General features: G+C 49.1%; 1 pseudogene; it reads left to right on the top strand.

Annotated features, from left to right (window-relative positions):
• The window catches only part of LOC149331743 (uncharacterized), a 55,570-nt pseudogene extending 35,691 nt beyond the window's left edge, over nt 1-19,879 (top strand).
• Nucleotides 19,880-26,202: the final 6,323 nt, after the last annotated feature.

The raw sequence follows: 26,202 nt of genomic DNA, 5'->3' as shown, positions 1-26,202 counted from the left end.
TAACCCTTTCAACAAAACCGTGTATGTGTTGATTATCGCACTTATGCGCACGCTTATCCCCCCCCCCCCCCCCCCCCCCCTTCCCCTTAAAAATATCTGCTGGCGTACAACAGTCAATCTGCAGACCAAGCACCAAAACTGCAGCACATATCGCTCTGAATACAGGCTGGTATGTCCGGTTTGAGCTCCGTACCGGACTAGTCTGTCCGGTTTGAGCTCCGTACCGGACTGGTCTGTCCGGTTTGAGCTTTGAACCGGGAATGGACTGTCCGGTATGAGCTCCGTACCGGAGCGGTCTGTCCGGTTTGGGATCAATACCGGACCGGTATGAACCGGTATAGCGATCAAACCGGACGGCTCTCGCCGGTATGAGAGTGATACCGGACCGGCATGAAACCGATATGTTCCGGTAAAATCCGGTTTGCCGCGATACCGGATTTTACAGCGTTTTCGGGGTGAGCACGTAAAGTTTTTCTTAGCTGGGGATTTCAATTTGCCGAACATCGATTGGTCAACCATGAATACGATGGGCATGAATGTTAGACACTCAGAGATTCTTTTGAACACTGCATTTTCATGTGGTCTAGCTCAAATTGTTACTGACCCTACCAGAATAACTGCAACCACTAGGCATATTCTTGATTTATTGTTTATAAGTTCCGCTGTCAAATGTGACACTGTTGATGTGATGAACGGGCTCTCTGATCACAACTTAGTATTTGGCACCTTTTCCTTTGAAAGGTATTGTGGCAAAAGCAAGCCTGTGATTGTTGTGAAAGATTTCAACAGGGCAGACGATGAAAGCATCCTGGACTGTTTAGAAATGAATTTGGACGGTTTTAATGTTGACGTAGATGTGAATGTTTTGTGGTGTAAATTCAAGCAAATTTGTCTTCATTGTATTGCCATGTTTGTTCCTGACAGGATTAAGAAAAAGAAACAAAACCCCTGGGTTACGAGACAGATCATACACATGAAAATAAAGCTTAAGAGAATGAGACGATCAGGTCGGTCTCGAGACCCTGCTATTAACACTCTAAGCGCAGCGCTGAAAACTGAGGTCAAAAAGGCTAAGGACACTTTCTTCACTACAACTTTAGGCAATTTCATGAAAGAAGCACCAGGGAAATTTTGGAGGTATATAAGTGGCACCAAATCCAATAGTATTTCGTTGATGGTTGACGGCTGCCCAGTCTCAGAGGCAAAACCAGTTGCCGATGAATTTAACAGGTACTTTCAATCCGTATACGCCCAGAAGGATAGTCATCTTGTTACCGAGCCTGCTGGGTATTTTTCTTCTATGCCTGATGTCATTGTGAGTCGGGAAGGTATTTTAAACTTGCTCCTTAACCTTGATGCTAAAAAATCGGGCGGCCCCGATAACATTCCTACAGTTTTCCTGCACCGTTACGCGGAATGGATTTCGCATTACTTGTTCCTCATTTTTAACGCGTCACTAGCACAGTGTTCTCTTCCGGCAGACTGGAGGGGTGCTCGTATCATACCCATATTCAAGTCAACTGATCGCCTGAGTGTATCCAATTACCGTCCAATTTCCTTGACCTCAACTAGTTGCAAAATATTAGAACATATAATCTGCCGACACTTGACCGTATTTCTCGAAGAAAACAAACTGTTATCAGACGCACAGCACGGGTTTCGGCGTGGTTTGTCGACTGTAACGCAGCTCCTTAGTGCATGCCATGATTTTTCTCTCGCGATTAATAACAAAGAACAGATTGATGCTATATTTTTAGACTATGCGAAAGCATTTGATGAAATGCCACATAATAAATTATTACAGAAACTTTACGACATGGGAATAAATAGCAGACTTATCGAGTTCATTAGGGCTTACCTAGAAAACAGGTATCAGTACGTCCAAGTTGACAAGTACTGCTCGGAGGCACTGCAGGTGACATCAGGGGTACCACAGGCTCGGTTCTGGGACCGATTTTATTCCTTATTTATGTTAATGATATCGTAAAAGTCATACACAGTGATGATAAGATAAAGCTTTTCGCAGATGACTGCGTTCTTTACACCACTGTTAAATGTGCAACTGACCAAATTAAACTTAACAAAGCCCTTGCTGACGTTTCAGGTTGGTGCGCAAATTGGAACATGTTTTTAAATGCTGATAAGTGCTTAGTCCTCCGCATATCCAGGAACAAAACCGTTTTACAACATTCTTATTCTGTAAATGGCACTGCACTTAAGGAATCGCCGTCTGTTAAATACCTCGGAGTTACTATTACACACAATCTGAGTTGGGATTTTCATATTAATACAGTCTGCAACAAAGCCTTTAAATCTCTCTGGTTTATTAGACGCAAGCTTTCAAAAGCCCCCATGCACGTGAAACTAGCAGCCTATAAAGCGTTGGTTCGGCCATGTCTGGAGTATGCCTCGTGTCTATGGGACCCTTATACAAAGAAAAATATTTCCAAATTAGAAAGGATTCAAAGAACCGCGGCCAGATTCATTTGTAATAAATATAAACGCACTGACAGCGTGACAGAAATGATTGATTATCTTGGTCTCGAGACACTACGAGCGAGGCGTTCCGAAGGCAGATTAAAATACTTGTATTTAATATAGAACAATATAATAGACAACAATCATAATTTCATTACCCCTCACACACTACGCACAAGCTCGCGTTTTGATAACGGGAAAATGATTCGTGAATATAGCCCCCTAAACGATACCTTTAAGTATTCATTTTTTCCGACAACCATACGCGCTTGGAATAAATTACCTAAGAATATTGTCGACAGTCCCAGTGCGCCAGAGTTCATTAAAAACCTAAAAATGTTGGGGTGAAGTTGTACTTGTACTTGTATTCTTGTATTGTTTCTTGTATTCGTCTATTCTTGTATTCTTGATTCTTGTAATTGTTTTTTTTTTGTGTCCACTCCTGCTTGGAGTCAGCTGACTCTGCAGTATTCCCAAATAAAAAAATAAATAAATAAATATCGATACTAGAAAAGGCAAATGAGGAAAGAATTTTTCTATGATAACTCAAGAGGCAGTGCCCTACTTTTTGAAGCTAGGTCAGGGTGTCCTAGAACGCGCAGCTACAAAAAGAAATTTAACGAAGATGACACATGTGCAGTGTGTGGTAGATCTGTGGAAACAATTGAACACCTCATACTGAAATGTGATGGCATCCATCCGGATGTCGACGCAGCCACAGTCACTCTCCCTGAGGCCCTAGGGTTTAAAGATAACAATGGTCATGTAAATAAATCAGCAGTGGAAGTTAGCAGAAAGCGATTGGAGGATTGGTGGCTGAAAAGCAGACATGTGACATATAGTTAGAAGTGTAGGAAACCGTACGTAAAGAAGATGGCGAATCTTAATGAGAATTAACAACAGAGTTGAACAAAAATAAAGAAAGAAAAGCTGAGCATGGTGGCAATTGCCACCACCCCATTTCAAAGGGGGCGCTCCTATCCATCCGCGTGGCGCGACCTGGTTTACAGAGGGGGCGAAAGGTGGGGTCAAAAGGTGGATGCAACTCTCGTTCAGTTTGCAGACAGCGATAGTCAAAATGCCGTTGGGCGTTCATTTAATCAGTGTTTTGAGGAAATAGCTGAAATAAAAGTCCTCTAACTTTGGTACATAGTCGGCAAGAAATGCTTCGTCCTTTTTTATTGTTAGAGCTATGCTTCTCTGAGGACAATACACATAAAGTAAAGCAGTGTCAATTGTCAGGACATACAGCATTATCATTATCTGCGTGTTCTACGAATGGGTTTTACGCAACTGACAGTGTCCACTCATATAATGAATGGCGCATAGCTGATTTCTTTGTCTGGGTCAATCAGATACTTGTTCCTTAGACTGTAAGGGCACTCAATTTCAATAAGTTGAAATGTGCCGCCCGACATCACACTGCCGTCGGGACTGCAACACAGCCATGACTGCTCAGAATCGATGATCAGCCCAACCTCAGAATCGATGATCAGCCCAACCTGAAAGCAATAGAAACTAGATGTAGCATGTCATCATTAGTTTGTACCGCGTTGTTTGTACGGAACTTACTTCGTGAATTGTCGTCCCATGTGCCAACTCCTGTCTAGCTATTTTTTCCATCTTCTTTCCTGCATCGTCATGTGGAAGTTGGAACAGAACAGCATCGCATCTTGCAAAGACACTACTACTACATATGTTAGGAACCACTTGGGGAAATTTGTAAGCCACCTTCTTTGCAAGGTTCGTTTTCCCGTGAAAGCTCTCCTTCCCGGATGACACTCTCGCAGTCTTGGCGGAAACGAAAAGCGGCAGGCGTCTCTTTACGGCGCATTCACATTTGCGATTCGCTCTTCAAGGCTGAAGCCTGAAGAATGGCCCGAAACCAGTCATGCTGGAAAAGCAAGGCGCTGGACTACCCCCGTCGCCCTCTATTTTGCTGGTAAATGGGGGCGGGGGGGGGGGGGGGGGTAGTCAACCCATGTACGCTTTGGACACCCCTCCCTGAGTCATCTTGCAGTCTACTGGAAAAATTCCTCAGTTAACATAGAAGGAGGAACTTGCCTTTTTTCGTTTCTTCTAAGAATACAGGGTGTCTTCGGGGAACGACACCTTTTGGATTGGAAAAAAGACTTGTAAAGAAGCTGACAGAGATTACAACAAGTTATCAGTTTAAACGGCTGTACAGCACATTTTCAGTGGCCAAATACATTAAGCAGGCCACTAAGCTTACCGTAAGAAGTTGCAGCATAGAGTAATATAGAAGTAAAGAGCGGACACTCCCGTAGGCCCCAGCGGCCGACTTTTGTGCACAGCGCACCTAGCGGACCCGGGGAACCGCACTGGCCTCGGAGATGATAGGACCTAACAGGAATCTTGGAGGCTCTACTTTCATTGCGTCTTGTGCGTTCTCCACTCTCGCGGAGGAGGCGGTGTCACATTGCCCAGCTGAGCAGCCGGCCACCAGCGCGACGATGACGGAGCACGCAACGATTATCCAGGTTTCGACGTGCAACGCTCGTCAAAAGCGTTTGGCTTTGATCGCTTGCCTGGACGCCGCGGCGAACACGTCACCCACAAGCCGCAAAGGCGTTATGCCACGCATCGCGTGCGCTTGGCAAGCGGCAGGGAACCTACTACGTGCATTCTGTCAGGGTGACAATGAGCGCATCAGTCACTCCGCAGAAGGAAGCCAAGGCATGCCAAGACCATACTCTTTTTCTTTTTTTTTTATTTGCACGTTCAGTGCCATCTGGCGGAAACGGGGAAGCGCCGAACTCGGCCGCGAAAGGGCTCGAGTGTCCGCTCTTTACTTTTATGTTACTCTATGGTTGCAGCACTACGGAAGATCCTTGGTGACGTAAGGACATGGCTGCATACCGGAAGTCGGCAGTTCTTGTTTTTATGAGGTGTGCTGTCGAAAGGCTCACGCGCACTTTTCGTTCGTGGTGCCACCTTCAACGATTCATAACTTCTGCTCAGGAACGCAGATAAAAGCAATCCAAACAAAAACAAACCGTTGAACTGCTGTCAGGCCTTTTGTAATGAGGGAAATTGCGATTATCTCATCAAGATCCTTTTGGACGACCTTTTTGTAGGATAACATCCCTCTTTTGTCCATTGTATGCTCCATTGGACATAAAAGCACCGCATAAAAGCAGGTGTCCCGCCGAAATACCATTCTCGCAACGGCGTCACTGCGCGTCTGCTATGCGGACGGGTTGACGGAAACACACTGGCAATCCAGTTAACGAGGGGGCGTTGGCGACGCGGTCGCTGCTGGCTCCACCATACCAGTGCACGGAGCCTTGAATCGCAAGCAAGCAGCCCACCATAGCCGCGTTTCGACTCATTGTGGTCTGCGACGGCGGAACGACATCGTCCGCTTTTCGGTATGTGATTGTTTTCTCACAAAACGGCGCACTCCCATAACCGCTCCTTGCGCATTACCAATTTTTCCTGTGTAAGTGTCGACGTTGGATAGTTACGATATTATTGTTGCTGTTTACGAATGCCACGTAGACACGAGAGAAAAAGGATACCCGCCGTAATCTACCAAAGTGAAAACGAGATATGAGGCCCCCGCCATCTTTCTTAACTTTAGCTTGAGGCCACTGCGTGCCTCCGGTCTACGCGGATATCTCTCGGTAAAGCCACCGTCCTCCACAAACATATACAAAAACCCGGAAGTGGCTGCCTGCTTAGCAGCGTCGCCGCGACAGCCGGCTGCTAGCATCCTAGACCGCGGGGCACGATGAAAGCGTGCCAGCGGATTCCTGTACCACTGTCCGGAAACCTGCGAACATGTTGAGGGTTCCGCGAAGGGCCCTTTTGTTCGCTGGCATTGTTGCCAGCACCCAAGGACCGCGGGGCTCGTTTCCTGCCTCTGCTGCTGCACGCTCCTAACCAGCCGGAGGGACGACGCTTACAGCAGCATGGTCAGTGCAAGAAAGAACCACTGTTTATTGAAGGCACAGCTTTTATAGGCACGAGCGAGAGCGCTGTACCTACTGCGCATTACTGTTGCGCATCGGCGCGATGCAATCACTGATGTGCGGCACTGATACGAACACGACACGTGTCCGTTACATCCTCCCTCGGGAAAGAACAAAATGAGACACTTCAATATAACAGTCACAGTTAGGGCACTTGATTAAAGTGTTCGTCATAGCGTAGCCTCTGTGGGGGCCGGGAGGTCCGAGTTGATCTTCTCACGGTGGGCGGCGATGGGATGCTCGATGGAGAATCGCGGCCACTTGCTGGTCGCGACGATTCCTCACCGTTTGCAGCAGAGGTCACTCTAGAGGATTGTGCACCTGATTCAGCTGGTGTCGTAGGTTGCTGTGTACAGGGGTGGGAACCCGTACAAGTGTCGTCGTCGCTGTCACTGGTGTACTGCTCCGCAGTCCTAAGCAGATGCCGGCGGTTCCGCCGCAGCATACCTTGATGTTTGGTTTGTACGTGGAGCGCTTTCAGCAACGACCTTCGCTTTACGCGACCAACCAGCAGCATCCTGAAGTCGCACCGTTGAGCCTCGGTGTAGTGCTGCCAACGGCTTTCCAGCCCTGGCTTGGTGGCGTTTCCTTACTTTAGTACGAGCCACCCCGCCGAAGTCGGGAAGGTTAGAACGAAGTCGCCTTCGCTGAAGAAGCTCACCCGGAGAATGCCCATCTTCCAGTGGTGTAGAGCGATATGCAAGAAGACCAAGCCAGAAGTCCTCCCGGGCCTCGAGGGTCTTTTTCAGGATCCGCTTCACGATCTGCACTCCTTTTTCCGCCAAGCCGTTCGACTGCGGATAACGGGGGCTCGATGTTATATGATGATAGTCATATGCTCTGGCAAACGTGGCAAATTCATGGCTCGAGAACTGGGGTCCGTTATCCGTGCATACTTCCACTGGTATACCATACCGGGCGAACATGGCGCTAAGGGCTGCGATCGTGGTTTCCGCAGTTGTGTTGTCGAGCGTGTCGACCTCGGGAAAATTTGAAAATGCATCATACGCAACCACGTACGACTTGCCCGCATAGGAAAAGATATCTACTCCAACCCTGTGCCAAGCACATTTTGGAACGGGTCGCATTAGCAAGGGTTCTTGTGGCTGCCTGTACGCGTATTTTCTGCACGTTGCACAGCTTTCCACACGGGCAGTGATGTCGCCATTCAGACCAGGCCAAAAAATAAGTTTCCGAGCCCTCTCCTTACATTTTTGCATCCCAAGGTGGCCCGCATGAATTCTTTCCAACATGATTCGTCGCATACTTTTCGGTATGACGACTTTAGTGCCTTTCAGCACTACTCCATTAACGACAGAGAGTTAGTGCAAAAATGGCTTGAGTTCACCTGTCACTGGCTGCCCGTCCACCAAGCATGCTATCACAGTCTGGAGGTAGCAGTCCCGTGCAGTTTCCAGCTGTAGCGACCGCAGCGTGTCGGAGGTGACCATGTAGCCCAAGGACTGGACGGCGTGAACCTCAACGTCGTGTGTTGCGCCAACTTTTTCTTCGCCCTGATCCTGTGTTGACCGTGACAACATATCAGCGAGAACCAGATGTTTTCCTGGAATGTACTGCAAGACAAAGTCGTACTTTAGCAAACGCAAAAAAAATCGTTGCACTCGTGGTGGCATGTCAGCAATTTCCTTTCGTGCTATCGCTACCAGCGGTTTGTGGTCCGTTTCGATAAGCCCGTTTCTACCGTACACGAACTCGTGAAACCTTTCGAAGCCAAAACATATCCCAAGTGCCTCTTTCTCAATTTGGGCATAATTCTTCTCGGTTTGCGTTAAAACACGGGATGCGTATGCTACGGGCCTCCACTCACCACTGTAGTCTTGCAGTAATGCTGCACCAACGCCGTCTTTTGATGCGACAGGTAATCTTGGTTTTTCGCAGCGGATCAAAGATTGCGAGAAGGGGGGCGGTGGTCAGGATTTGGGTTAGTTTTTTCCACTCCTGCGCATGGTTATCTGTCCATTGGAATTCTGAGCGCGTCTTGATAAGCTCACGTAGAAGCGTTGTTCGCTCGGACAGTCGTGGGACAAATTTACCAAAGTAATTGAGCACACCTAGCATTCGCTGAACGTCACTCTTGGACGTTGGTGTTGGTACATTCACCAAGTTTTTGATCAGCTTAGGGTCAGGCGATATGCCCGTTCGGCCTATGATATCGCCAAGGAATCTGACTTCTTTCACCCTAAACTTGCACTTCTGGATGTTGAAAGTCAAGCCGGCTTTCTCGGCAGCTTTTAGCGCTGCTATCAACCGCTCATCATGTTCTTGTCTACTGGAACCCCATACTAAAATATCGTCAACATATACCAATACGCCGGGTAGGCCATCAAAGACTTGGCTCATGCTTTGTTGAAATACCTCTGGTGCGGAAGAAATGCCAAAGGGCAGCCGGAGAAAACGGTATCTCCCGAACGGCGAAGAAAAAGTGCATATCCTCGAAGTCCGCTCATCAAGCGGTATCTGATGATAGCCCGAATTTGCATCAAGGCAGCTGAAGTACTGGGCATTTGTTAAACGGGCTTCCAAATCTTCTCGCTTAGGAAGCGGGAAATGCTGCCTCTTTATGAACTTGTTGATAGCCCTGGGATCCATACACACCCTTAGAGTGCCATCTTTCTTCTTTGCCGAAACTAAAGGGCTGACCCAGTCGGTAGGCTCGTTCACCCTAACAATGATGCCAGCACGTACCATTCGGTCAAGTTCTTTTTTAAGGGGTTCTTCTAGCGCCACCGGAACTCGTCGCGCTGGTTGCACTACTGGTGTCGCTTCAGGTGACAAGACCATACTGTACGCCTGCTGCAAACACCCGAGGCCCTGGAATATGTGCCCGAAATTTTTCAGAAGGTCATCAGTTGCGGTCTTGTCTACGGCACATACCCTACGCTGTAATATAGCCCCAGAGCTTCACTCGCTTCTAGCCCAAGTATGGCTTGACGCCCATTTTTCACCACAAAGAACTTCACTGTGGCAGAAGTGTTCCCAAGACGGACTTCAAGCGTACACGTTCCAAAACACGTTATGATGCCTCCGTTATACGCCCGCAGGACCGAATTAGTCGGCTGCAGTTCTGCACCCCGCAGTTTTTGGTAAATGGACATAGGAAACAAGCTTGCTTGCGATCCGGTGTCCACTTTAAAACGGATCGCACAGTTACGAACTTGAGCTTTGACCATCCAATCCCTCTCGCGCTTTGCCGTGGTGACTTCTAGGATGTCAAAGTCCGCGTCTTGCTGTTCTCGCACTTCACTGACCCCGGCTGACGTACAGCAACTTGCGAAATGGTTCAGCTTGTGACACAAACGACACTTCTTTCCAAAAGCTGGGCATTGCTTAGGTTTGTGCCAGCGGTTGCACTTACGACAACGAAACTGTTTTTTTGCTTCTTTCCCCTCTTTCGAGGGAGCCGCGCGCCTCGAAATCGCGTCGACACTGTCGTCCCCTCTGTGCCAAACTTCATTCCGCTGTGCTAGCGTCTCTGCTGCTCTGCACATTTCCTCTGCTTTTTTCAACGTCAGCTGGTTGTCCCGCAGCATCTTCTCACGTAGTCGAGGATTACACGTGCCAAATACAATATGGTCCCTGATCATCGATTCTTGCAGCGTGCCAAAGTTGCACTGTGCCGCTTGCTTTTTCAAGTCACGAACAAATTTTTCAAAAGGTTCTCCCTCCGCTTGCTTTCTTGAACGGAATACGTATCTTTCATGTACTTCATTGCTAACTTCGGCACAATAAGCATCAAACTTGCTCACCAAGGTGCTGTAGTTCGTCTTGTCTTCATTGTCGCCAAACTGGAAGTTGTTGAAGACGTCCAAAGCGTCGTCGCCAGCGATGCTCAACAGGAGTGCCGCCTTGGATGCTTCCGATTTGGGCTGGTCCTTAGTCTCTGTCGCCTGCAGAAATAACTCGAATTTCTGCTTAAAACGCTTCCAGTTTTCTGTTACGTTACCAGTCAGCCGCAATGGCTCTGGTGTCTTCAGCAGGTCCATAGCACGCCGGACGCAGGGTCGATTTCCTTAGGCCTCAAAGGGCCGCTTCTGACACCATGTAACCAGCCGGAGGGACGACGCTTACAGCAGCATGGTCAGTGCAAGAAAGAACCACTGTTTATTGAAGGCACAGCTTTTATGGGCACTAGCGAGAGCGCTGTACCTACTGCGCATTACTGTTGCGCATCGGCGCGATGCAATCACTGATGTGCGGCACTGATACGAACACGACACGTGTCCGTTACAGATGATTCTGCAGGTGACTCGCCCTGTTGTTCACCTAGAACTGGTCATTCTTGGAGAAGCGACGCGGGGGTGAGGCGACCAGAGTGGAAAGGGGAGAGAATCACGCGGAGAGGGCGAGGAGTCGCGCGTGGAGAGTGTGTCCTAAAATGTTTACTTTATGTTTCTTTTTTCGCTTTGACAAGCCCTGGTTTAAAGGTTGTGCCCAACCTACAGGGGCTGGGGCTATTGTATATTGAAATTTCATTGGTTAGCGAAGTCTAGGGCGGGCCTTCAAACATAACCGCCCTAACTTCTGTATTTGCAAAGCATATAAAAATGCATGCAAAACCACTGGACCGCACTTTTTCGGGAAGGACACGGAAGGACTCGTCGCTCTTTCTTCATCGTGCTGTCTGGACGCGGCACTGGATATCCGTGTGTTTGTGTTCCCTGCGGCTAGGACTACCTAGACCGACCACGACGCGGGGCCTGCTGAACCCTGGCGGTTTGAAATACCTCGCTGAGCAGTAGTAAGTAAACCAGCTGGCCGTTTTTCCTGACCCGCGTGTTGCATTTTGTGTGCCGTGTTGAGTTAGGGTTCGAGCATAAAGAGAAGGCGACCACGTGCAGTGGGCGCGTGCGCCCGGCGTCGCCGCCGCGTTCAGGATCCCGTAGTTGAGGTTAAAGGCACAGCAGTGACTTTTGAGTACAGAGGCACGAGGGCGAAGATGGTGCGCGTCTTCGGTTATTCCGCGGACCACCATTACGTAGAGCTCGCACGTGCTCTGCATCCATTTGGCAAGATTGTTAGCGTGACCACGGGGATCAGGCGCGTTAAGATAGAGATGAAGGGGGCCGTCCCCAACTTCGTCGAGGTGATCGACGCCACCGTGCAATGCTAGTACGAGGGCGTTGTTCGCGTCTGGCGGAAGTGTGGCTTTGAGGGCCACATGGGGGCAAGCTGCGAAACACCGCAGTGCGTTAGGTGTGGGGCCTACGGGCACGAGACCTGCGAGGCCGCGTGTCCGAAGTGCGGCGAGGACCACGACGTGCGGGCCTGCAAGTAACGCACTTTTGCGTCGATTGTGGGCGAAGAGGAAGGAGTGCCGCCAGTGGCCTGGGAGCAGCCCGTGCCCACCGTGAGCCAGGCGGCCGCTTCAACCACAGATGAAGAAGCCCCGAAAGCCAACGCGGCGGCCGAGAGCATTTCCACCGAAGGGCAACCCCCTGTGGAACAAGAAAGCAAGCGGATCCGCGTCCCTGGAGACCTCAGCCCAGGCTGAAGGTCCAGTGGACGTGGTTCCGATCCCCCCGGAAGAGACCACCAAAACGCAAGCGAAGTCTCAGGAAGAAGACAAAGAAGCAGACCAAGAACAGCTTCCCGGAAGCAAGCTCAAGTTCTTCAACAGGGGAGCCCCTAACAAAGCGCGCCTTCCTTAAGCACCCGCAACGTCCAGCTAGTTCTAGCGAAAGCGAGGCTGACAGCGATGACGAGACAGAGGCGTGTCGACCCCCTGCCAGTTCTGTGGGGGCAAGGCATGTGACTGTGAGTTTGTTTCAGACAATAGTTATGAATCAACTCCAGACTCCCCTCTCGCCGGAAGCGGAGGGGAAACCCCTTTCAACGTCTGACTAACCGACTGCACGTCTCCCCCGCATCCCTCCCGCTCGCCCCCCACCACCACGGCTTTCTCCCTTGTACTAGGCAAGCTGAATTGTCGCGGCCTCACGAGGGCAACTAGACGAGCGGAAGTCGTGCACGTCGCGCGAAGCATGCGCGTCGACGTGTTAGCCTTGCAAGAGACTTATGTCCACAGGCAGGCGCAAATTGCTAACTTCGACACGTCGTTCGGTACGAAATCATACTGGAGCTTTGGGACAAAGGGATCGGGGGGGGGGGGGGGGGGGTCGCTCTTGTTTTCCTTCGCGACATCGGACTCAAGGTGCTGTGCCATAACCGAGACACTGAAGGCCGCTTAATTTCAACTGATTTGAACAACGGCATGCGCGTGTGTAACATCTACGCACCTTGCCGCCGCGGCCAACTTCAGTTCTTTGAGGGGTTAGATGTTAAGCTGGTGGGCCCTCCGCGAGTCATACTCCTTGGCGATTTCAATTGTTTTGTTTCCTACCGATCGCCGCTCACAACGCGGCAGGTCTCTGCGCAAGGTGCGCGAGCCCCTAGCGCACGGGCAATGCGTGACCTTGTGGGCGAGTTCGACTTGATAGACTGCTGGCGCGCGCTGCAGCCAGGTCGTGCAGGCATGACCTGGACGGGCCGCGGCAGCGAGAGCCGTATCGACAGGGCATACGTCTCGCCGAGCCTCTCGAGCAGCCTGCAATCCGCATGGGTTTTTCCAACCGCCCCAAGCGACCACTGGTTGCTTGTCACCCGTCTGTGTGCCCCAGACATTGCACCGCGAGCCAAGGGGTGCTGGAGGCTGAATGTCAGACTCTTAGACGACGACCGCGCAGCCCGAGATGCCGCACGTGCGATAAAACAGCACGTCACCCCATCAATGTCAGCGCAATCTTGGGACGAGCTGAAGCAACGCGTTAAGGAGTCTTTTCAAGAGTGGGGCGTTAATTTAGCGCGAGAGGAACGGGAGAAAATCCGAATAGTGTCCGATAGTATCATCGCGCTATCCGCCCCCCTCTCGCAGGGTCCGAGCATTGCTCCAACCCTGACGGCGCTACGCAAGGAGCCGTTGGGACAGGCTGCGCGCAACTGCGCGGGCCGAGCGGTGGGAGCGAGAGTATCGTGTGCTCGACACCTGTTGCGCCGCCGGCTCGCGACAAAGAGCGACACGCTCACCGCGGTAGCTGACCCCGCTACAGACGCTCTAACAGCCAGCGCTGATGGGGTGCTAAATGCCGCGCGGTGCTTTTATGAGGATTTATACACAGCCGAGCCCTGTGCTTCGGATGAGTTCCCTCTAGAAGGCCCGTGCGAGCAGCCCGCAGAAGACGCGACCTGGATATCCCGAGGACGAGCTTTACGCGGCGCTACAACTAATGAAGCCGAATCGCACCTAAAGCCAAAACGTGCGCAGTCTGTATGTTAGTGCCGTATGCCATTGCGGGGAGACCGCGCTAAGCACAGACTTTAGTATGCGGACTGTGTTCGTTGGACCATGGTTCAATTTGTTTTGTCGACTCTCTTAGAATCGAGAGCTCGAACAAGCAAACCTGCTTTGTTTTGTTTTTTTATATCGTGTACGGCAGTTTCATACGATTCTATTTTAGCAGGAATCCAACCAATGTTAGGGCAGTAGTGTATTTTTACTTGGGAACCGTTTGATGCTGACTTCGTTTCCCAGAAGACGTCACCGCGATTCTCGGAACTATGCCAGCAGACAATGAACTACGCAGATAGCATTTGCATTAGATTGCAGAAGTTTATCGCTGCCATTTTGTTGCCGGTTTCCTTTAGCTATTATATCTAAAGGCGAGTCTGCTTCCAAGAGGGTTAAGAGTTTCAGCGTCAATGTTCGGAAACTGCTTCACCACTGACTAGGGTCATGCGTTTTTTTTTTCTTTCCTGCCATGCCGTGGTCGAAAGTGGTCTTGGCAACCAGGCCTCCTTTATTTTCTGTCCATTTGCCGTAAAAAGAGGATTTAGTGGCCCTGATTTTGCAAGAATCATCTGCTAACTCTGGCGACTTGGCGTAATTATTCGATTGAGAAAAATACAAGGCATTTGTCAGAAACAGTTACCACTATGTTCAGCTTATTTCTTCGGGCTATAATAGAGATGTTCATACTAGCGTTAGCCGTGCACATATGGCTGAGTCGAGTCCGGAAAAAATAGCGTTACTATATCTTTTAGAACAACTTGCTGACAGGCTAAATGGTTGCGTTTTCAGGAAGCATAATAGCGGATGCAATAGACAAACACAGAAGAGAGGATTTAGGCAGGACCGGCGCTTGCTTTTTGAAAGCGTCACCATAATGGACAACTTACAAAATTGCGGGAAAGCTGACTTACAGAAAGATGTTTTCCAACCAAAAACCCTCGTTTAGAGACACGTTTTCGCTTGCTGCAATGCTGCCTGAAGGGTTTAGTGCGAGGGGAGTTGAGTCAGCGTCCTTCTTCGAAAAGGTGTGCGGGGCTGCCCCCAAATCTGCGTGAACCTGAAGCCCCGCCGGACATTACCAGCTTTCGAGTTAGAGTGTAAAGTAAAGTTGTGCAAAGGTTACAATGCTGCATTCCTAGACGAGTACCTGTCTCGACCCACCCCTCTCGTTCGCGCCTAGGCTCTATTGTGTCTTTTCAACAATTTCCCTCCCATACAGATAAACGGAAGTCTCTCCTAACCTTTTCGAAGAAGAATGTGAGATTGCCGTCTGGGTACGAGGGTTTTTGGTTGGAAAATTGTAGAGGGCGCTCGTTATTCTGCAAGTTGTCTATACGGCCACTTGCGGTCGTAATTTTTAGTCGTATTGCACATTGTGGTTAGGGAATCGACGCCATTAACTGCAGTTAATTCAGTTGTCTGCACGGAAAAATTCTGGTTACAGAATCCAAATAAACGTCGTTTTTTATTGATTACTGTGTTGCCTAGTTTGTTAATATCCATGTATGTGCACGGTTGCGTTGTTTGGTTGCCATGTAAAACAAATTAGCCCAGCAGTTTGCGCTTTAGTGCTTCGTACGAGTTGCCGCCTTATGATGACATGGCAGCCACCTTGTATAAGTCAGCAACAATGTTTTTTGGCCATTCATACGTCGCCGAAAGGCTTTGCTGCATAGGATCGGCCAGGAAAGCAATGATATGTAGCGGCAACAGAGAACCAGCACTGTAGGCTTTGCTAGCTTTATTAATGCGAATGCATTAGATATCTATGTCGCATCATCAAATCTTATCCGCACGATTGTGTCATCCAGCAAGAATAAATGTGCAGAAGTTTCATTGTGGAAGTGCGTCATGAGATCTTGCTGCGGGAAAAATTTCCTTCACGAGTTGTAATTATTTACGCGCGGAAATTACTTCGACGTCAAAATTGCCATTGTCAAAATAGCCACCGATATAGTATGTGGACGTTTTGCTTTCGCAATGCTCCAGTGTGGGTCGCCGCAGTGATATCAGTTTTCTTTCTTTTACTTTTTAGCAGGTTCTTTCAGAAAACTTCCAAAAGTTCGTCATTTTTACAGCGCGTCACACAAGCGATTCGTGCCGAGCACGATAGCGAGCATATTAGAATTAGAAACGACAGCGAGGGCGGGTGGTTTTATCACGCAACTCATTTCAGCATCGCAAATCTATTTTACTATAATATAATAATTATAACGACATTACTTTTTCCGGAATAAAACAGCTGAAAGTTTGCGCTCCGTCCTATCTACCTTGTCTTATTGTGTCGTCTTTCTGTGCGCATAAAAGAAATCTCAGTATGGATAGTCTTACTATCGATAGCGGTACTATCGATAGTAATACTATCGATTCTACTATCTATCGTGCTACTATCGATCCCTTTCGGCCCTGGGTTTTTTATTTTGGCCGTAGATTTTTTTGCTCCGAGTTTTTACAATGCCTAAGTCCCCATAACCATGCGAGTATTAATCGATTTACAGGTATGGTGTCAAAATCGGACATCAGGGCTCAATGGGTGTAAAATGCTAGTGGGACCGTTTTGGTAACCGCAACCGATAAGAAAGAAATTAACAAAAAAATTCTTATTTTGCAGCGTGGAGATCTATAAAGAAGCTTTTTTTACTTTGTAATCGATAGATAATCTCGCAGTTTCCCCAAAAAACTTCCCTCGCTCCTGTTTACCTTGCGTGTTGTATCATACCTCCGCGTTCTTGTTCCTGACAGGTTTGTGTTCCAGCTTCTGTACGTCACGTCAACAGCTCACATGTTCAAAACTTGCATAGCCTTCGTGGAAGGCGACTGTGGTCAAGATAAAGGCTTTCCTCGAATCTGTAACGCCCTCCTCTATCGAGCTTCGCGAAGCACTTCCGTAGCGCCCAGCGCGATGGTCGGCAAATCTAAGTTCTAAGCTTGCGCGCGGCACACTGCGTCTCGCTTGCGCTTGTTTTCAAACCAGCTGTTTGCTATAGAATAATTCATAAAGTGGAACATAATCTCGTCGTGTCTGTGCCTTGACCGAATGCTGTTCCCTACAGGTGACAGGAAATTCAATCTCATCCATAGGCTTATGAGTTCGGGATATCTCTCGGCCGGGGAGAAAGCAGAAGCTGATTATCAGCACACCAAATACGCTTTCTCAAGAAAACACAGCCAAACACGCTGCATTGATACGAGCGTCGAGGGCGCGCCACACATGTTGCACGAGCGGCGGAGCGCGAGTTTCAGTGTAAATACCGCGGTCGCTTCTTGCAGCTCAGTGTCGATGCTCACAGCTCACGGGAGGAGGATAGAGGTAAAAAAAGGGAACAAAAGCGCAAGGTCAGGCGTGCATTTGTTCTCGCTATTCCTTTGGTCCGGTTGCTGTTCGCCGACATCCGCATGGTCATTTCCAGGCTCAGTCCGAATATTCATCATGTATAATAGCGAAAATTTCCATTTTACAATTCATCAAAAAGCAAATTTTAAGATTTTGTCAATTTTCTGTAATGTACATTCATGTCAGCAGTCTAAAAAGGCCGGTAGTATCGGTGCATCTGCTAAAATACTAGCGGATTCTATTCTGCAAAGATGACCCATCATCACTCAATGGCCACCGCTGGCAACCGTTGAGTCCTGATGGTGTCAAAATCTCACATCTCAAAAATGTGTTCGAACGCAGTGTCTGCGCATTCAGTAATATTTCCGACGGGGATGTGAGCTTGGATAGGCGTTTCACGCACCATATAAAAATCTGAGCGCAGAAGAACGAATGGTTAGTGAGATAAAAATGAACAAATTTGCTACACCTCGGCTTCTTCACTCCATGCCTCCCATGCTGCTACTTCTTTAGACCGCACAGCTCAATTGAAGTCTGTGAACAGCGATGTCGATAGCAGCAGGGATCCCTAAGGAACTATTGTATAAAAATTAATAGTATTATCTTCTGTTACTGAGACGTGAGCGTAATATTTGTATTGTGGTGTCAATTGACAACGCCAGGGCCGAAAGGGATAGTAGAATCGGTAGTATTACTATCGATAATACTATCGATAGTCAATTTTGCGATAGTTTTGCATCACTACTGTCTTGTATATGGCTTGCAATAAACAACAGTTCAAATGAAAAAGGCGGTTTTGTAGCGATAGCTACACTACGCCAGCCACTTCGCGAGGTCAGCGTGGCTGTGCGCTGAGCCGTGGCACCACCGCTCCGCCAGCTGTGCGCATGCGCGGAGTGGTGTCACAGCCCGCAGCGGGTGTACGCGCCGCGTGCCTCGCCGTTGCGCTGACGGCGGAGCAGACGCCGAAGGTGCGTGTAGCGTTCGGCGTTACGGGAAAATACCAATATGTCGTTAAGATAGACGAAGCAGAAGTCGAGGCCACGGACGTCTTCGTCGATGAAGCGTTGAAAGGTTTGTCCCGCGTTCCTCAGGCCAAAGCTCATGAAAGGAAACTCGAACAAGCCGAAAGGGGTAAAGACTGCAGTTTTCGGGACGTCGTCCGGGTCGGTGGGTGTCTGCGTGTAGGCCTGCCTTCACCAAGTCTAGCAGTGAGAAAACGTGGCAGCCATAAATGCGATGGCCGAAGTCCTGTATGTGGTGAACGGTGTACCTGCCGGGTATGGTGCCGGCGTTGAGGGCGCAGTACTCCCCACAGGGCCGCCAGCCTTCGGTCTTCTTCGGGACAAAGTGAAGTGGCGACGTCTTCGCGGGCGGTGCGTCGGCGAGTGCTGATCCAGGCGTCGTTGAATGGAGCTGAGCTGTCTATTGATACCGTCGATACGGCGCGAATCTGACGCGGATGGTGCGTCGGCGTGAATCGAGAATTTTATAGTGCGCCACCACTGAGGTGCTCAGCCACCGATTTCGTCTATCTATGCCTGCAGCGTGACCTCTAAACCCCAACCTCGACCTGAAAGCGAAATCAAACGCGACGTGCAAGCACGCACACTTCACAATTCGGCAATTAAGCTAGATCGGCTGTAAATTTTAAAGGGAGGGCACACTGAACCTTAACAACCCAATTTCTTTCAGCACAACGGAAAGCTTGCTGTCTAAGGTGCTGTATTCCGCAGCGGTTTTGTTGGAAATGGTGTAGAAGATATTTACCACGTTTTTTTTTTTTTTATCTATGCGTGCGCTCGTTTTACATATGACACCCGACGCTGGAAACCACGCTCAGCGAGCGTGTTTGCACGTGGGCAAAAGTGCTGTACCAAAAACTTATACAAATCTCACCCACAGTAAAATCACGTTTCTAGTTTATAGACCCAATAAACACTGAAACTCCCCAGGACGAACTGGGGACGTTTGAGACGTCCTGCGGACGTCTAATGAAGTTTCAGTGCCCATTGGGGAGTAGCCTTCATTGCAGTTTCCAATCCAAAAGCTGTTGCGACGCATTGATCGATTCACCCCTGCTCTACGAACGTTTTAGTAGGCTGTGGTTGCCGTTCTGTGATCTATACGAGAAATTGAAAACACGCTGGCGCCATCTAGTTACAAAAGCCAAAAGCCCATGACCGATGATGCGAAGGAAGCGTTGCCACTGGAGAGAGCGTTAAATATAAAAAAGCATGACCTCTCCAGAAAGAAAAATAAACTGCGAACTTGAAGCAAGCGATTTTTTACCGAGATGTGGTAACATGGTAGGCTGTAGTGATAATTGCGAGTTTCACCGCTAGATGGCTTTTTATACGGTTTTCAATGGCAAATTACGATAATAAATTCTCGTTTCCTTGATATTGCAGTGCTCAATTCTCACAATTAGAAGCGCGACATTTTTATTTCCGTCATAATCTTATGACACGTTTTGGTCAGTGTTCAGCCCTTTTAAAGCTTTTCTTTTGTGTTTTTTTTCTTTCCCCCCGCAGAATATATTGGACTCTTCGTACCTTGTCGGCCGCCGAAATGGAACTCCCCAGCTGCCCCGTTCGAGGCTTCCTCGACGTCCTACACTTACTGTCCCCGTCTCCAGAGTTCGATTCATGCAGTCAAAGCCCTGCCAATGAGCCGCCAGCCTACCAGGAGCTGCCGCTGGACGACCGACGCCATGAAATCCTTCGGTTCGAGCGCTGTGACGAACATCCGAACATCGTCGGATAGCAGCAACTCGTCTTCCCCTACAGTCTCTCAAAGCGTCACCGGCGGCTCTGCCTGTGTGGGGGGTCCTCGTGAGCAATGCACCAGCACCGGCAGTCCGATGAGACGCCAGAGTTCCGGTCCGAAAGTCTACAAGGACCCGGATTACTTGGAACGCCGCAAGAAGAACAACGAAGCCTACCAGAAGCTGCCGCTGGACGACCGACGCCATGAAATCCTTCGGTTCGAGCGCTGTGACAGCGATGCTGAGGCTGACAGCGATGACGAGACAGGCGTGTCAACCGACTGCCCGTCCCCCTCGCATCCCTCCCGCTCGCCCCCCACCACCGCGGCTTTCGCCCTTGTACAAGGCAAGCTGGATTGCCGCGGCATCACGAGGGCAGCTAAACAAGCGGAAGTCGTGCACGTGGCGCGAAGCAAGCGCGTCGACGTGTTAGCCTTGCAAGAGACGTATGTCCACAGGCAGGCGCAAATTGCTAACTTCGACACAACGAAGCCTACCAGAAGCTGCCGCTGGACGACCGACGCCATGAAATCCTTCGGTTCGAGCGCTGTGACAGCGATGCTGAGGCTGACAGCGATGACGAGACAGGCGTGTCAACCCCTACCAGTTCTATGGGGGCAAGACATATTACTGCGAGTTTGTTTCAGATATATGAATCAACGCCGCAAGAAGAACAACGAAGCCTACCGGAAGCTGCCGCTGGACGACCGACGCCATGAAATCCTTCGGTTCGAGCGCTGTGCCGAACATCCGTACATCGTCGGATAGCAGCAACTCGTCTTCCCCTACAGTCTCTCAAAGCGTCAACGGCGGCTCTGCCTGTGTGGGGGGTCCTCCTGCGCCTTCCTTAAGCACCCGCCACGTCCAGGTAGTTCTAGCGAAAGCGAGGCTGACAGCGATGACGAGACAGGCGTGTCAATCCCTACCAGTTCTTTGGGGGCAAGGCATATTACTGTGAGTTTGTTTCAGACAATAGTTATGAATCAACTCCAGACTCCGCTCTCGCCGGACGCGGAGGGGGAACCCCTTTCAACGTCTGACTAACCGACTGCCCGTCCCCCTCGCATCCCTCCCGCTCGCCCCCCACCACCACGGCTTTCTCCCTTGTACTAGGCAAGCTGGATTGTCGCGGCCTCTCGAGGGCAGCTAAACAAGCGGAAGTCGTGCGCGTGGCGCGAAGCAAGCGCGTCGACGTGTTAAGCCCCACCTCGATGGACACTTCCGAGGCGTACACGCGAAGCGCCTACGCGCACGGGCGTACGCTGGAGCCTGTCTGCGCATGCGCAAGGCGCGACGCGCGAGCAGGCGCGAGCGGGGCGCAGATATCTGTGCATGTCAGATACCGGCGCCTGCGCACGGGCGCTCGCGCGCGCGTCGGAAGCGGGGTCCTGTTTACAACAATGGGAGGACCGCGGGGCTCTCGGGGAGTCTTTTCTTCACGGCTTGAGCCTCTTTCGGGTTCCGCGAACTTTTCTTCGCGGTTTAATTCGTCCTTTCAGCGCCCCCCAACCCCTTTTCTTCACGGCTTGACATTTTTTCAGTCGGCTCGCGAGGGGGAGCGAGCCAGCACCAGGGACATGGAGGTGAGTGCCATTTTCCGACGTCCGTCGCGGCGCGTGCTGGGCGCGCAGGCGCTCCGCCCGTACGCCTCGGAACTGTCCATCGAGGTGGGGCTTTAGCCTCTCAAGAGACGTATACTTCGACACGTCGTTCGGTACCAAATCATACTGGAGCTTTGGGACAAGGGGATCGGGGGAGAACGGGGGAGGGGGGGGGGTCGCTCTTGTTTTCCTTCGCGACATCGGACTCAAGGTGCTGCGCCATGACCGAGACACTGAAGGCCGCTTAATTTCAACTGATTTGAACAACGGCATGCGCGTGTGTAACATTAACGCACCTTGCCGCCGCGGCCAACTTCAGTTCTTTGAAGGGTTAGATGATAAGCTGGTGGGCCCTGCGCGAGTCATACTCTTTGGCGATTTTAATTTAATTAAAGCAATGCACCAGCACCGACGGTCCGATGAGACGCCAGAGTTCCAGTCCGAAAGTCTACAAGGACCCGGATTACTTGGAACACCGCAAGAAGAACAACGAAGCCTACCAGAAGCTGCCGCTGGACGACCGACGCCATGAAATCCTTCGGTTCGAGCGCTGTGACGAACATCCGTACATCGTCGGATAGCAGCAACTCGTCTTCCCCTACAGTCTCTCAAAGCGTCACCGGCGGCTCTGACTGTGTGGGGGGTCCTCCTGAGCAATGCACCAGCACCGGCGGTCCGATGAGACACAAGAGTTCCGGTCCGAAAGACTACAAGGACCCGGATTACTTGGAACGCCGCAGGAAGAACAGCGAAGCAGCCAGGAAGTTTCGGGCTGCCAAGAAGGCCAGGGAGGTCGCCAGGGAGAACCGGCTCGACGAGTTGGCAGTTCATAACGCAAAGCACAGCTTAGAGCTTGAAAAAGTCGTGATTGATAGCGAAAAGCTCATGTCCGAGCTTCAAGAGGCCAGGGAGGAGGCTGCGCTCTTGCGAGCCGCATCAACGTGCAAGACAACGTAGCCGCTGCGTTCTGGCATTGGCTTTTCCTTGCCCCTACCCACTACACTGGTAATTAAACGGAATTCCGAAAGAATACGTTTCGGAAAATTTTTGCTGCAGCCTGCGTCCAGACGTGTTATCTCGGCTTTGGTTCCGCGGCCTGCAACGCCTTTACCGGCGATCGCGGCTGCGGACCGGCGCGGCGATAGTGATGATGGCTGTGTCATCAGAGTAGTGACGCATGCCTAGATGCACGCTATTTCAAAAAGAGAGAGAGAGAGAGAAAAGGACGGAAAGGCAGGGAGGTTAACCAAGCGATGCCTAGTTGGCTACCCTACACTTGGGGAGGGGAACAAAGGGGAAAAAAGGAAAAAGAGCGGCAAGGAAATGAGTTGTCTAAGTGTCCAGCGACCACTATGTCACAGAGACAGAGGGCGCGCACTGAAAACTTAAAGATTATAGGCGGGAATGCAGCCCCGAGTCCCTTAAGAAAGTCAGGAGCGCTTTCTCAAGCCAGACGTTATCAGTAGAAGTACTTTGATTTGGGCTAGTTGGTTCATGTCTTGAAAGTAGTTCGGACGGCGCGAAAACAACAAAGGCAAAGGAGACACGAACACAACAGGACGGGCGCCAACTTGCAACTGAAGTTTATTGCACAAGACCCGTACAGTTTATGCATCACCCCAGCCATATCTCGCAAGCCTATCACACAACAAAACGAAATTGTCATCACAAGTCCTAACACCGGAAGTAGGCGCAACTATTACAGACAGATATGCGTTCTGCGCTATACACATGATAACATTTTCCTTATTTTATAAGTCTCAAGATTAGAAGAGCACGCAACCCACATGAAAGCAATTCATTCTCAAAAGAAATAGACACGCTTGAACAAGGCAATCAGAGCGCAAACTCAACAATCCTGATTTGAAAGAAAATTATAATGAAAGTGATAATGAAAGAAAAACCAACAAAAGCGGAAAATTTTTGGTGGACATGAGAACTTAAACCTTCGGGGAAACCTCCCAGCGTCAATGAACTATTTCTAGCGTCAAAATCATTGAGAAAGCCTCCCAGCGTCAAAGATAAAACGTTAAAATCTAAAGACAGCCTTCGAGAAAAGCCACCTCAGCGTCACTAATTGAAATTGAAGGCCTACTCACGCATGCGCTTCCCGCTTTTTTAATAAAAAATGCCTCCACTACTTTCCGCTCAAATCTGTCTTTACCGCTCTTCAAAAAAACTGTTTTGCTCAATTCCGGACTACACCCTTTGCAAGTCTTGCAGTGGTCAGCAAGGAAACTTCCATGTTGTTGGCGCACATTCCGCATGTGTTCGCTGGCACGTTCATCAAAACATCGACCGGTTTGCCCTATGTACACAAGACCGCAGCTTAGAGGAATCTGATATACCACTTGTGATCTGCATTTCGTGAACTGTTTTTGATGTTTAATAGGGCAAACCGGTCGTTTCTTCTCCGGTTTTGACATAGTGCAAATCTTTGACAACTTAGATGGGGCCGAGAACACAACCTGCCCCTGATGTTTGCTTGCGACTTTTTTAATACCATGGGAAACCTTATGCATGTAGGGAATCACAGGGACCGATTTTTTTCTTGCTTCTAGAAGTTTCTCATCCCGAGGCCGCTTCAATCTCTGAACTAATATTTCAGAAACAGCCAAAATCAAATGGGGCGGGTAACCCGCTTCATGCAATCTCTGAATATGGGCAGCAAAGCTCGATGACACCCTGTGATGGCACGACTTTCTTAAAGCACTCAGAAGGGAATTAACGATTATTGCTCTTTTTATGAGTTTTGAATGAGCACTATCAAACGGCAACAGCCCTTTCTTTGATCTGGGATTGTATGCCCAGCATACAATGTTGTTGGTTTTGTTGTTGGTTTTTCTTTCATTATCACATTTTGTGTTAAATCAGGACTGTTGAGTTTGCGCTCTGATTGCCTTGTTCAAGCGTGTCTATTTCTTTTGAGAATGAATTGCTTTCATGTGGGTTGCGCGCTCTTCTAATCTTGAGACTTATAAAATAAGGACAATGTTATCATGTGTATAGTGCAGAACGCATATCTATCTGTAATAGTTGCGCCTACTTCCGGTGTTAGGACTTGTGATGACAATTTCGTTTTGTTGTGTGATAGGCTTGCGAGATATGGCTGGGGTGATGCATAAAATGTAGGGGTCTGGTGCAATAACTTCAGTTGCAAGTTGGCGCCCGTCCTGTTGTGTTCGTGTCTCCTTTGTCTTTGTTGTTTTCGCGCCGTCCGAACTACTTTCAAGTTACCAGTAGGCGTAGCACATGTACAGTCGGGGACAAAAGTCTCCAGGATGCGTCATCGGGAACCGAAGTCAATAGCTGTGTGATTAGCCGCGGGCTTGAGACCACACTTGCCCAGATGTAAGTCGGACTCGCGTGCTGTGATGTGTGCTAGTGATATCAGGTGACAGCTAACATGCATGGCAGCTTTTAGAGTATACGCAGCCAACAGCTGGCCTTCCAAGCGCTCTAGATAGATGTGCTGACTGCTGCACAGCAGAAATAGACATATGGTTACAATCGAAGTTAAAAATTTTGAAACAGCTTTCTTTTCGACGCAGATATTGCATGCAATACAAAAGGCCCAAGCATAAGACCCGAGCCAAGACTACATTATACACTCTTAGAAAAAAAGGTAGTGAAAACGTAGTAACGGCTGCTGTTACAACCTTTTTTTAACCCCTACTACCTATGTACTATGTTGCTACGACCTTGTTACTACTCGAAGAAAATTAAGTAGTAACAAGGTAGTAACTTCTGCTGTTACTACGTTTTTTTGGCAGTTACTACACTTGTACTACCTCATTATAACCCTGGTAGTATCCATTACTACCTTGATCTGGAAATGGATGATCGGAATATGCACATGTACGTATACTAACATTCCCGGTGACATTGCTACTCAATGCCCCATGTTTTTATATAATGAAAAGGGTTATCTAATTGGCAGCAGATCTAACAAAATTGCCAGTGCTGTTTTTTGTTTTCAATACAATATACGCAGCGCGTATGTGTTCCACTCTTTAGTTTGATTTCTTAATTGCACTTTTTCACCAACCCCAAGCTATTGTGCCTGACTTGTGCTCATTTTTCCTTCTGGTTCACTACAAGATGCACAAAAACGGGCATTGAGTTTCTGATGTCATGTATATGCACTCCTTGTGACACATTAGAAAGTCACCACGAAGTCAGGTATTCATGTCTTTCGACAATAAAAACTCAGCAGAGACTCTTTTTCGTTAACACAGAAGGTTTCCTTATGTCATTGGCCATCAGCCACTGAAAGGTCCTTCTCAACAACATTGTTGTCCCGTGCGAGAATGTAGATGCTGCTGCTACATTTACACGCAATGAAAAGAACAAGAAACAACTGTGGCTGCACATATCACGGCACATAAGTTGACAAGTTAACGTCTGGTGGCGTGGCGTAGTGGTTAGCGTGGCAGGATAGAAAGTATAGAAACAGGATAGAAACAACTTCAGCATATAAGTCAAAGGTCCGCGGTTCGAATCCTCCTGAAAGCAGGGATTTTTTTCTTTTTTGTTTTTGCTCTAGTTTTTTTTTTTGCTCTTATTTTGCACTATTACTATCTTATATGCATACGATTCTAATGTCAAAAGTCATTAGATTATTTCTTAAGGTGTTTTCTCTCGAGAGGTAGTAAATGTTACTACCTCGCAGTTACTACGTACAGTTACTGAGATGTAGTAAACGTTACTACCTTGCAGTT

Source organism: Amblyomma mixtum, chromosome 8, assembly GCF_055824585.1.
Source record: "Amblyomma mixtum isolate Tamu chromosome 8, ASM5582458v1, whole genome shotgun sequence".
In the NCBI taxonomy this organism is placed as follows: Eukaryota; Metazoa; Arthropoda; class Arachnida; order Ixodida; family Ixodidae; genus Amblyomma; species Amblyomma mixtum.
Note: the sequence above shows the minus strand (reverse complement) of the source record. Positions and strands in the feature narration are given on the sequence as shown.